Consider the following 8,944-nt stretch of genomic DNA (forward strand, 5'->3'; position numbering starts at 1 on the left):
GAGAAGGGGCAATTCAGATTGATTCATAACCTGTCAGCGCCAAAGGGGGCGTCACTGAATGACGCCATTGACGAAGGTATCTGTAGTGTTAAGTACGCCTCTTTTGATCAGGCTGTTACCTTATTGCAGGCCACTGGACCCGGGGCGCTGATGGCGAAATCAGACATAGAATCCGCCTTCCGCCTCCTCCCAGTCCACCCGGCGGACCAGCATCTTTTAGGTTTCACCTTTAGGGATAGGTTCTACATGGACAAATGCATGCCTATGGGTTGTTCTATTTCTTGCGCCTACTTTGAGATGTTTAGTTCATTTCTTGAATGGGCCATGAGACAAGTGACGGGCCATCAAAGGGTCATGCATTACTTAGATGATTTCCTCTTCCTCGGTACAGCGGGTTCTCAGGAGTGCGCACTGGCATTGCAGGAATTTTGCGTGCTCATGCGGGCTTTTGGGGTCCCGCTTGCGCCTGGGAAGACGGTGGGCCCGACCACCTGCTTGGAATTTCTGGGCATCGAGATTGACTCAATGGAGAGATGTTTTAGACTACCTAAGGACAAGGTGTGCAAATTCAAGACATCGCTACAGTTATGCCTCCGGAAGGAGAAGGTCACTTTGCAGCAATTACAGGAGGTGGTAGGGCAATTGAATTTCGCACTAAGAATCATCCCAATGGCTCGCCCCTTCTCTCGCTCCATCGCGCACGCGATGAGGGGGCTGAGGGAAAAGCACCACCGCACGCGCCTATCGTCTGAAATTCGCCAGGATATGCTTATTTGGATGGCATTCCTGGAAGATTTTAACGGTAGGGTGGTCTGGCCCGGCCCGCTCACGACATCGGCGGAGTTGGGACTATGGACTGATGCGGCCGGTAGTGTGGGCTTTGGTGCCATCCTAGGGAATAGGTGGGTCGCTCAACAATGGCCAGAAGAATGGAACACATGGGGTTTGCTCAGCAACATTGGCTGCCTGGAACTTTTTCCAATATGGGTGGCACTGATGGTTTGGCCCGAACACCTATGTAACCAATCAGTGGTGTTTTGGTCAGATAACATGACAGTGGTGGAATGTATCAATCAGCAGGGGGCGCGGTGTCCTTTCATACTTCGTCTGATCAAAGAAATTGTTCTGCGGTGCCTTAAACTGAATGCTAATTTTAGAGCCAAACATGTCCCTGGTGTTTTAAACAATGCTGCTGACTCCCTTTCTCGCTTCAAAATGCAGGTTTTCAGGGAACATCTCCCCACAGCAGACCCCTCGCCAGCACACTTCCCAGCAGTACTTTGGCAGATTGGTGCCCCAGATTACAGGACCTCGTGGTCGCTAGCCTAGCCCCCAGGACCAAGACGGCTTACGAAGGGGCGTTTCTGTCTTATTGTTCTTTCTTGGGGCCACAGTGGGAAGTGCTTTGGGCGAAGGAGGATGGGTTTGCAGCCTATTTAGAATGGATGCACAAAGAGGGGCGCTCAGTGGCAGCGGCAACCAGACATGGGGCAGCAGTGTCATTCTTCGCTCAAGCTAGGGGCTTCCGGGATCCCACTAATACCTTTATGATACGCAAGGCTTTAAGGGGATGGCGCCGTATTCAGGGACACCAGAAGGATAAGAGGAAGCCCATGGGGTTGGCCCGGCTAACAGCCTTACTGGGCATGCTGGAGATTGTTTGTAACTCGGAGTGGGAAGTGCTTCTTTTTAGGGCGGCATTCTCCCTGGCATTTTATGGGGCACTGAGAATTAGTGAACTTGTGGCAGGATCCAAGTCTGACATACTAGGTGGCTTGCAGAAGGCTGGGGTGACGATAAGGGGTGACACCATGTGGGTGATTATCCAGAAATCAAAGACCGATCAAGAAGCTAGGGGTCACACCATAGTTCTGCAACGGGCCCCCGCCAACCCGTGCTGCCCGGTGAGGCACGTAGAATCACTCATGGGACTATTGGTCGGTTCAGCAGGCAGGGCGTTGCTCTGTCACGCCGACGGGAGCCCCTTGACCAGGTATCAATTCAGGAGAGTGTTCGAAATAGGGGTTACAAAAGCGGGTCTTGATCCTAGAGATTTTGGATCTCATTCCTTCAGGATTGGGGCAGCAACTGAGGCGGTGGCGGGGGGCCTCCCGGTGGAAAGAGTGAAGACAATTGGGAGGTGGTCGTCAGACTGCTATAAACGTTATGTTCGGATTGACATGCTATGATTACTTGTCACTCACGCTTGGTCTCTTTCCGCTCTCTTACAGTTTCTCAGACCTGTTACGCAGGGGAGGAATTTGTCGTCGGGCACCGCCAATATTCATCGGCACGGAGCGGCGAACAGGAAACAACAAAGAACAATGTCTGGATTGTCGGTCATTCATATGTGAAGCGAGCGGAATGTGTCTTCCTGTCAGGTGACAAGAAGGAAAGGGCGGCACAACTAGGGTTGAATATCACGTTCTTTGGCAGAGGAGGGTTGTGTCTTCACGAGTTTAGGGGATTCTTCCAAGGGCTGTTAGCACGCCAGCAGTCTCCACCGTCAGTGGTGATACTTCACCTTGGGGAGAACGACTTGGCAACACTGGGCAGGCGCATCTTGATTGAGGAGATTATCTCAACAGCGGGTTGGATAGCTAGGACCTGCCCCGGGTGCACACTAGTATGGTCACAACTCATACCTCGACTTCAGTGGCGGGGGGGTCATTCGGTCAGGGCGTTGAATCACTCGGTAAAGAGGATCAACACACGGTTGGATAGGTTGTTTCGAACCCCCGTGTTACAGTCAATACCTCATGGGTGCATCTGGGGTCACAAGTATTACTTGAAGGACGGGGTTCATTTGACAGAAGAGGGTAATGTCCTATGGTCTGACAATATCTGGGCTTGGCTAGAGGGCTGGGATAGGAGGAGTGTGTCCTTAGGCAGGGGCTAGAGGGGGAGGCCAGATCGTCGGTTAACAATACTGGCCTGTGGCGGTAAGGTCATTATCGGTGAGCACATATTTGAGGTCTGAGGGGGCGGGCATCATCCTATGGAGGTTCCCGCCCGGGGGGAGGGGCCTGCGGGCCACTCCCAGTACTCCAGGGGCAAGGTAATATGCAAAGGAGCGCGGGTAGGAGTAGTTCACGCTTTCCTTAGGCTGGTAGCCACCCCGCGCGCGTGGACTCATGACGCCACCGGCGCAGAGTAAGGGCCCTCCTTTAGTGGGTAAATGGAGTTTAGGGCGTAGACCGGGCAATTCCCGGGGTAACACTGCGCATGCGCACTTCTAGGGGGGAGGCGCAGTTTGTAGGACCTGACACCGGTAGTGACCCTGCCATATGGCCAGAAATGTACAAAAATCAAGTGTAGGATGTTTAGTTTAAGCTAGGAACAACTTGTATTAGAGTTTTGTTAAGGTCAGGCTCTCAAACTTGTTGATAACAATTGTATAACTGAATGTCCTGCTGATTTTTGTATTCATTGTTGATTATGCAATTAAAACCTTTTTTAATTTCATACTTTAATAAATAAGGCCGGGCGACTAGCGCCCACCTTCCAAAGAGTAAAACACGTCTCGTGTCCACGTTCCTGGGTGTTGGGTGCCGGATTGGGGGGGAGGCGGCAGCTAGTCGCTGACCATGTGAAAAGGGGGGGCCCTCGGCCCCCCCGCACGCATGGCGGCGCGGCGACCGTCTCACCCCCTTTCCCCTCGTGTCCTTCGACGGTGGGGGCGTGCCCTGGGGGCGCGGCCCACCGCCGATTGGCCGGCGCCCCTCCTGACCCGGATTCAATGGAGTGGTTCCGGGTCGGGGGGGGCGGGCGATAGGAGGGGCCACCCGGCCCCTCGGGAATAAGAGGTAGGGAGCGCCCAGGAGACCCCCTTGTCCCTGGACGCTCCCTCGCTGAACGTTGTGCCCCGCGTTCGGGGCTTCTTTGTTTCCCACCCACCATCCCTTGGTACAAAGTTTAAGCAGCGTTATGTCCGGTTTAATGGTAAGTTTCAAAGGTATGGATCGCGGGAGAGAGTAGGCTGTTGTTGTATTTTGTGATCTGTTGTTAGGATTTTTCCCCTTTGTAGAAAAGTGATGTGTGAAGTGAACTGTATTTGAAGATATGTGTCTTTAGGCCTTTTTTCCCTTTGTAGCTATACGTTGATATTGTGATTTTGAGTAACATGAGTGAACCGAATTGTAATTTTATGCCATGTGTCGTTAGGCCTTTTTTCCCCTTTTAGCTATGCGTGGATACTGTTATTTATTAGCCAGTGTAGTTGTCCTTTAGAATTTTTTCCATAGGTCGTCGTATTTATTAGGTATGGGGCATGCGGTAAGGTCATTATCGGTGAGCACATATTTGAGGTCTGAGGGGGCGGGCATCATCCTATGGAGGTTCCCGCCCGGGGGGAGGGGCCTGCGGGCCACTCCCAGTACTCCAGGGGCAAGGTAATATGCAAAGGAGCGCGGGTAGGAGTAGTTCACGCTTTCCTTAGGCTGGTAGCCACCCCGCGCGCGTGGACTCATGACGCCACCGGCGCAGAGTAAGGGCCCTCCTTTAGTGGGTAAATGGAGTTTAGGGCGTAGACCGGGCAATTCCCGGGGTAACACTGCGCATGCGCACTTCTAGGGGGGAGGCGCAGTTTGTAGGACCTGACACCGGTAGTGACCCTGCCATATGGCCAGAAATGTACAAAAATCAAGTGTAGGATGTTTAGTTTAAGCTAGGAACAACTTGTATTAGAGTTTTGTTAAGGTCAGGCTCTCAAACTTGTTGATAACAATTGTATAACTGAATGTCCTGCTGATTTTTGTATTCATTGTTGATTATGCAATTAAAACCTTTTTTAATTTCATACTTTAATAAATACGGCCGGGCGACTAGCGCCCGCCTTCCAAAGAGTAAAACACGTCTCGTGTCCACGTTCCTGGGTGTTGGGTGCCGGATTGGGGGGGAGGCGGCAGCTAGTCGCTGACCATGTTAGGACTTCTGTGGGATGGATGCACCTGGAGGTGTTGGCAGGATATTTTTTTAATCCTAAAAGACGAGGATGTGGCTTGGATGGGGGAGAGGAAAGGGGGCACTGCTGGCTCCATTAATTTCCTGTGAGGTCTTGTAAGTTTTGACCCTTCTAACATAGATTAGACTTTGGGCTTATGAGGCATTTTCCGTGGCCAGTTTGTGTAGTGAGTATTTCCATTCGCCACAGACATGGCTCAGCCCCACGTCTAATTGCATTCAAATGGATACTAATTTGCTCCTTCTGTTCACTTGACTCCGCAGAGGTATCGAGGGGCGAGCAGTCAAGGCTTACTCTAACAAGCATTGGCATAGCCAATAGGTCTCGCCTTTGGGACCTTATACGTGTTTAGCCATGCAACAGTTGATGCTGTCGCACCAAGGATATTGTACTTCATAACTAAATACTTATACGGTTCCAAAGGCGAGACCTATTGGCTATGCCAATGCTTGTTGCCTTTGAATTGTGCAGAGAGACACGGGAACTTTGGGAGAGATAGATAGATACACAGTTATTTGTGAGATAACAAATGGACAGATACATCCCACATTCGAACAATGCATGTAGATTTCATGCATACAACCTTGGCATGGTCAAAAAGGTATCCTCGCCCCTTGTTCCACGTTAGCACTGCCCTTGTGCCCGCCCTAAACTCTGCTCACTGCTCCTTTTGGTGAGTACCTGCACTTATTTTGTCCATTTAAAGCACTGCTTACAAGTGCCAAGTGTTAGCTAAGTGTGTGGGTAACAACCTGAGGTACAGCGCCGTGACAGCTACTCAAGCGGTTCGTGGCCTCTCGTAAGTACCCAGAGTACTGAAGTCCTTACAGCCCGGTGCTGCTGGCCTACGAAAGGTTGCCAATAACATGCCTGGAAAGGTGCGATGAAACCTGCGCCTGAAGACGTCTATTCGCCTTCATGCAGAGGCAAGTCTGGGCAGAGACAGCACGTGGCCCATGCAGGAATCCGTCTTCAGTACAGTTACTCTTGGCATTTCTTCTTCATGATAAAAACCCTTCCAAGATTTGAGAGCATTCCTTCCCTCGCGTGCCCGTTGATTATCTAGAGGCTGACAACAAAATGTTTCAATCACCACGGATTCTGCACATACTTGTTCTTGGATTTCTACTGAGCAACTCAGACGCATGTTTGAGCAGGGTTTCCAAAGGGTTATTTTCACCCAGAAGACATGTCATATCGGAGGCGTTCATTTTGGAAAAGAACTGAATTATGGGAGTTGTAGTCTCTTAACTTAAGCAAAAGGGACATACGTACAGGATAGCAGAAGTGTGAGAGACTGGAGGGTTGTGTTCTTGGTGGCAAGTAATGATTTGCCATCACCTCGCATAAGATCCGGACAGGACGGGCATGCAGGCTGCAAGGGTGAGAAAGTTACACTGGAAGGAGTGGGGATCTGATCAACTGGCACTAGACAAAGAAAACACACTGCCTAAAGCTAGCTAAAAAGCACAAAGCAAATAGTATGGCGAAATACTACCAGGGGCAGTTAGGGAGCAAATGCCCCACACATAAATAGAGGGTCATAGCTGCTAAACAGTCTAACATCAGTTCTGAACTTTAGACCAGCAGCAAAAAGTGACCCTCCTGTGACCGAAGGCAGCCCTGCAATAGTTGCCAACTGTCCCGTTTTTGCAGGGACAGTCCCGGCAAGTTGGAGACTGTCCTGGGCAGGGCCTTTAAGTGGGCTAGGTATCAACGGTGCGGAGCACTGGCAGTTTTTAAAAGGGGTCCTCGAAACGGGTCTCTATCGGGCCCAGTTTTGTGCCCTGACACAGGCGGTCCGTTTTTCCCGGACTGCTGTGACAGCAGGGCCATCGATGTGTGCGTGCTCACATAGTGGAGAAGTTAGACGAGAAATAAAGTGAAAAAGAGGGGGGTGAGGAGGGACCCTATGGGAAGGAGACATAAGAAATAGGGAGACCAGAATTTTAAAGCCAAAAACCGGGACATTTCACAAAAATAGAAGGACTACAAGTTCACTTCAAGCGATGAGAGCGCTCCTCAGCAAATAATTACATAACAGGCAGTAAGAACATACATAAAATGCAAATTTTAAGCCCAGTAGTTTGCCTGTTAATTAAATTGCTTTCTTGAAACAACTGCTAATTATCCCTGCTTTGTAAAACATAAAAACACCTCCCACCGTTTTCAGGCGACCCTCTCCAATAACGGGGACATGAGCTAAATTTCTTGAAATTTGCTGGGACAGCTGGTTAAAAACAGGGACCGTCCTGGCAAAACGGGGACGTCTGGTCACCCTATTTCTTATTAAGAAACCAAGTTTGATGATTAAACGAGGTAACGGGTGACTAGAGCAAATATGTACCACTGAAGGGTTCAAGAAGATGGAAGACAGACAGGAATAAAATACTTCAGGGTAAAGTGGTAGATAAACCACAAAATAAAAGCGATACCATTAGAGCAAGGTGGGTGGGGGGGGGGGGCACTGTATCAGCAGAAAGAGTCGAAATCAACATTATCACATACGAGACAGACCAAGCGCAACAAAGTACGAAAGGAGAAAAAAGCGATACATATTCAAATGGGGGGGGGGAAAGGACCTGCGTGAGAAAAGTAGCTGCAAAGTCTCAGAAAGTCGAAGCAAGGTGAACTCGAAGGAGTCATTTCGAATCACTAGACCCTGAAGTGAATCTCAGCCATCAAACTACAACGAAAACATGAGCATAGGCAAAACCTGATGGTACGTAAACATTACACGGCTGCTCTGTATTTAAAATTGTGTCTACATTATAGACAAGTAGCCATACCTGCGTCTTACGTAATAGGACGATCCCGTCCTTCTGCTCGTCTGTAGGGAACAAGCCTTCCTGCCTCAGCAGCAGGTTTATATTAGCAGCTGCCTGCAAGCAATCAATCACGTGTGGCAAGTAAAGAACCATCCCCAGGCAGCCTGCAAGCAGGGTCCCACCCGGCCAGGTTTTTTGGAACACCTGTCTCTCGTTCGTGCTTAAACAGGCTTTTGCAAAGTCAATAAGTCTAGCGTCGACTACCAACCTGGGTGCTTTCCAAAGGTTGTTCTGTTTTGTTCATAGTGGGACAAGCTGCCGTGCCCTTACTAACCTAAAAAAATTGCATACAAGCAAAATATGTTTTAATATAAAAAAAAGCACGCAGTGCCTTAGAAGCCCCTGAAAGGAACGGGGACAAATTCGTGTGTGGTCGTGCTGCTTTTGAGAGAGGATAATGCCGTCACCCACAATGAAGTAAGCCAAAGGGTACCTAAATAGCAAAAAAAATCGATGCGTTATCATGGATATATTGATATTAACACATAGGACAGCCACGCACATCTAATGTTCCTTTTAATCTCGTCTGTGGCAATTTGCTGCATTTTTGTAGCACGTAAGGTTAATGACAACGGGCTCTTAAGTAACAATCCACTCCATATCCTAATACATATACAACTTAAGAGATGTATTGATTCTTCTTACAGGTTTGAAAAAGTAGCTTACCTTGAATGTTAAGCATTTCGATTTGGGATCTTGAGAAATCTCCACATTCACTCATTGCCACTCCAGGGCCATCAGTAATTATAGCAATGTTGGTAGCAAAAAGTATAATGGCAAAGGACTCACCCACTACTTAGTTGCTGCGTGAGCTTTGGTATCTCAGGCTTCTACCACAGCTTGAATCAGAACTGTTTGATCCTGTGTCAGATGATTCATCATCAGTCGCTTCCTCACGGTTTGGTCTGTAGTCGTCTTTGATGTATGGATATGTTTCTCGTGGCTGAAGCGGCTTGTATCTTTCTTCAGTTTATTGTATTTGCTTTGTTTGAGTGTTGCTTCAAAGTCGTTGAGTGTTTTATTGAGTTCCTCTAGGTGTTTCCTCAAATTGGCCGGTGTTTCATAACTCTTCAGGCGTACCTCAATTGCCTGGATTTCAATTTTTTATCTTGTGCCAGTCTGCTGGCAGTTTTAATTATTAACACGATCCAGT

The 8,944-nt window shown here is 49.0% G+C and overlaps 1 protein-coding gene across 2 annotated transcripts in view; it reads right to left on the reverse strand.

The window, feature by feature from the left end:
- The window catches only part of LOC144770642 (zonadhesin-like), a 96,259-nt gene extending 88,436 nt beyond the window's left edge, over nucleotides 1–7,823 (reverse strand). Inside the window, exon 1 of one of the 2 annotated variants that reach the window (XM_078655338.1) lies at nucleotides 7,753–7,823. The gene's annotated coding sequence lies outside the window, so the exon portion shown is untranslated. The remainder of the gene's footprint in view (nucleotides 1–7,752) is intronic. The other variant, XM_078655339.1, reaches the window with a different exon arrangement.
- Nucleotides 7,824–8,944: the final 1,121 nt, after the last annotated feature.

This window comes from Lissotriton helveticus, chromosome 7 (assembly GCF_964261635.1).
Source record: "Lissotriton helveticus chromosome 7, aLisHel1.1, whole genome shotgun sequence".
NCBI lineage: Eukaryota > Metazoa > Chordata > Amphibia > Caudata > Salamandridae > Lissotriton > Lissotriton helveticus.